The sequence below is a fragment of the Phascolarctos cinereus genome, unplaced genomic scaffold, assembly GCF_003287225.1.
Source record: "Phascolarctos cinereus isolate Bilbo 61053 unplaced genomic scaffold, phaCin_HiC Scaffold_2;HRSCAF=192, whole genome shotgun sequence".
NCBI lineage: Eukaryota > Metazoa > Chordata > Mammalia > Diprotodontia > Phascolarctidae > Phascolarctos > Phascolarctos cinereus.
The window spans coordinates 37,196,115-37,200,705 of NW_027555625.1; positions in this window are offsets into that span (position 1 = coordinate 37,196,115).

Here is a 4,591-nt window from a genome sequence, read left to right on the forward strand (position 1 = left end):
CGTGATACGTGAGGCGCCTTCTGCGCATGCCTGGAGCTCGGCCTTTCCCCAACTTGGAATGTGTCCTGCCTCCCCGTTTCCCCGCCCCTCCCAGCCCTTCCTGCCAGCAGGCCCGCCCCCCGACTCCTCCCCTTACCTACTGCGTGGTCTTTACAACCGCAGAGCGCACAGGGAGTAACTAGACGTGCGCTCACAGACCTCGAGGGCTGCTCCATGGGTAGTCAAGGCCACAGTCTCTGCCACTCTGGCACCCAGTGACAACACGCCACGAATCCAATGAAAGGCTTGCTGTGCACCAGCATCCTGTCGCAGAAAGTGACGGAAACACGCAGGGAAGACAGGGCTCTGAGGAGGGAGACCACGGGCTGGGGCAGGATCCCCGCAGCGCTCGCTCAGCCCCCTGGGGCGTCCAGGAGGAGCAGGACACGAGTGGGCCCGGGGCAGCAGGAGAGGTGAAGGGGGCGCCGGCCAGGACGAGGCCGTGCTGGCTTTGTGTCTATTTCCTCTGCCAAGGAGGCTGACCCGAGGGAAACCAGGAGACGTGGAAAGCATTTGGCTGGGCCTGGGGAGTGCTAGTCGTCTGCTAGATGGGCTCAATAAAACTCAGAGCTAACATTTATTTGGTGCTTACCGTGTTCCAAGCCCGGCCAAGTACCTTATAATGACTATCTCATCCGGTCTTCACAAAATCCCTGGGAAGCAGGTGATGTTAAAGACCATTTTATAGATGTGGAACCTAGGGTGAAGTGACTTGCCCACGGTCACACAGCTAGCAAGTGTCTGAACTTGGATGTGAGCTCAGGTCTGGGAGAGGTAACAGCAGCAATGTGACAAGTTTAATTCATAACAGGACTTCATCACCAGAACGTGGTACCTGTCTGGTGCTTTTCTGAGTTCAGAGAGTACCTGGTCAAAGCAACGTCATAATTATATGATTTTGCAAGGGGGGTGAGATCACCCAGATTGTGAGGACAGAGGATCGTTGTTATGACAAGCTCAGGACACAGCTTACTTGGCCTTAGCGCTGGAAAACAGGGTGTCTAAGAAAATCTTGACAAGAGAATACTGACAAGCAATAATTTAGCCTGGTACCATCAGCCACCAACACAGCCTCCCAAGCTCCTTATCTATGGTGCTGCCATCCTGCATTCTGGAGTCCCTGTCTCTTCAGTGGCAGTGGGTCTGGGACAGACTATACTCTCCCAGTCATCACTGTAGAGGCTGAAGATGCTGGACTGCATTGCTATCACCATCATTACTGCTGGCCTGTCACAGTGATCCAGCCCTGAAAAAAAACCTCCTGGTGACATTTGGCTGCCTTAATACAGGGGCACAGCTGCTTAACCTTAGGTCAGAGCAGTGACTGCTGTCTTGTCAGGACTGAGCTCTGTTGCCCCACCCCCCCACTACCCCACTCATCCCAGGCCCCACATCATTCACACATTATATTCTCCCAACAAAGGCAGGGCAGAGAGCTGAGAATAATCCTGATAGAGATTTAGGGGAATGTGGGAGGGACATAAACAAGTTCGACAATTAATATTAATATTGCAAATACATCTAGAATTCTTCATTCTATCCCTCATGTGTACGTTGGAGAAGCAAAACTTTGGGTTTTACTAAGAATGACAAATACTGGCTCATTTTGATCCAAGCCTTACGCTCTTCAGGTACATCAGGCAGGTAGGTGGCACAGCCTGAAATCAGGAAGAATCCTTTTCTTGAGTTCAAATCTGGCCTCTGACACTTATTGCCTGTGTGACCCTGGGCAAGTCACAGAACTTGTTCTGCTTCATTTTCTTTATCCATGAAACGAAATGGAGAAAGAAATGGCCAACCACTCCAGTATCCCAGCCAAGAATACCCTAAATGGGGTCACAAAAGGGTCAGACACGACTGAAATGACTGAACAACAACCGACCTTGCATCCACGTCCTCATTCATTCACAGTCATTCAGGGTAAGTCACCAAGCATTTTTAAGCACCTTCTGTGTACCAGGCAGTGTGCTAAGTGGTTCAGGTACCACTTAGAAAGATATGGTAGACCTCTAGAGAAAATTGAGTGGGAATAGGAAGGAATATACCTGTTTCTTTGCCATATATGGCACCTACACAATTGACCATGTACTAGGGCATAAAAACCTCGCAATCCAATGCAGAAAGGCAGAATATTAAATGCATCCTTTTCAGATCATTATACAATAAAAATTACATGGAATAATGGGCCATGGAAATATAGAATAAAAATTTATAGGAAACTAAATAATCTTAGGATTAGATTTAGAATGAGTGGGTCAAGCAACAAATCACAGAAACTGTAACTTCATCTAAGAGAATGACAATAATGACACATCATAACTAAACTTAAGGGATACAGCAAAAGTGGTTCTTAGAGGAAATTTTACATCTCTAAATGCTTACATGAATGAAATAGAGAAAAAGGACATCAATGAATTAGGCATGCAACTTACAAAGTTAGAAAAAGAAGAAATTAAAAATCCCCAAATAAATACCAAATTAAAAATTCTGAAAATCAAAGGAGAGTTTAATAAAATTGAAATTAAGAAAACTTTGAGCTAACAAATAACACTCTGAGGTGGTTTTATGAAAAACCAATAAGATGGATGAAAGTTTGGTTAATTTGATTTAAAAAAAAAAAGAAAACCAAAGTACCAGTATCAAAAATGAAAAGTGTGAAAAATGGACAAATCAAAAAAGAACGAAACCATCAAAAGGTACTATGGTGACTATGGGAGCTCAACACAGAGACTCAGAAAAAGGTAATAACTAAAATATAAGCAAGCCCCCAAAATATGACTGTACAGAAATTCAACAAAATTTCCTAGAAGAGCCAAAGAAAAAGCAAGACAGTGATTTCAATAATCAGAGTCTAGAGCAAAAATTAGGAAAAGAAATGAGAGTAATGCAAGAAAATTATGAATGACAATTCACCACTTTGTAAATGAGGCACACAAAAAATACTGAAGACAATAACTCATTAAGATATCATAACTGTCTAAAAGGAAATGAAACACAAAACCTCACAGAAAAAAAAATAAGTTCTTAAAAATTTGAATTGGTCAGTTCAAAGCTAATTACTTTACAAGACATTAAGAAACAATAAAACGGGCAGCTAGGAGACATAGTGGATAGAGCACTAGCCCTGGATTCAAGAGGACCTGAGTTCAAATCCTGTCTCAGACACCAACACTTACTAGCTGTGTGACTTGGGCAAGTCACTTAACCCCATTGCCTAGCAGAAAATAAAAATACAAAAAATAATAAAACAAAGTCAGATAACTGAAAATATAGATGAAAATGTCCAATATCTCATAGGAAAAAAAATGACCTGGAAAGTAGAGTGAGGAGAGATCATTTAGGAACTATTGAACTACCTGATCAAGAAAAGAGTCTAAACATCATTTTTTCCCCAGAAATTATAAAGGAAAACTGCCCAAATATTGTAGAATTAGAGGAAAGTTGAAATGGAAAGAAACTACCAATCACCTACTGAAAAAGACCTGAAAATGAAAACTTCCAGGCATTTTCTAGCCAAAACCCAGGTCTCTCAGGTATAGTGACTAAAATTATGCAACGTATAATAAGAGAGACTAAGGCAGAGCTCTGAGGCAATGTGAGTTTATTAAAAGGTCCACGTGATGAATGTGAACTTCAGATCTTCCTCACGATCTGAGATACCTCCTCCCATATTTTTATAGGGTTAGATATTTAAACATTCGAGAGCAGCTGTACCAAATACAGAATAATTGCATTGGTAAACATTTGATGCCTAGACTAAAATAAGCAAAACAACACATCAGGGTCACAGGAAAGGTAGGAAATGTTTTCGCTGACTAGGTGGTCCTAAGACAGACACCTGCTGTTGCTGGAAAAGACAGAATGGTCCGGAGCTACAAAAATAGTTGGGGGACTTTCCATGTAGTTGAGCCACATCCATCACACTGGACTTGTTACCATAACAAGGAAAAACAAAGGTGGAGGGCCTCTAGCCTAAGCTTGCTATGATTATGCAAGTGATTATTATGTAATTATTAGCTCTGGGGACAAATATACAGAATTTATAATCATATCAAATTGATTGATACTGATTGGAATAGAATAGGAGTCTTCAATGAATCAACTTCCTCACAGCTCAGGATCGCACAAGATATCATATAATCAAGGGATATACGGTTTGGAATATGATATTTTATAACGCAAAGTAAGTAGGATTGCAACTTAGAATAATCTACTTAGCAAAATGGGTATAATTATACAGGATGGGGAAGTGACATTTAATGAAAGAGGACTTTTGAAAATTTTTATTTTTTTCTCAATTCCATGTGAAAACAATTTTTAATACTTCTTTTTCAAAATTTTGAGCTCCAAATTCCTTCCCTTTACTCCCCACTCCTTGACAAGGCAAGCAATTTGAGGGACATTATATCTCTGTCATCATGTGAAATATTTCTGTGTTAGCTACGTTGCAAAAGAAAACAGAAACAAAAAAAAGTCCTGAGTAATAAGGAAAATTTTGAAAGTATGCTTTGTTCTGCATTCACAGTCCATCAGTTCTTTCTGTGGATATAGA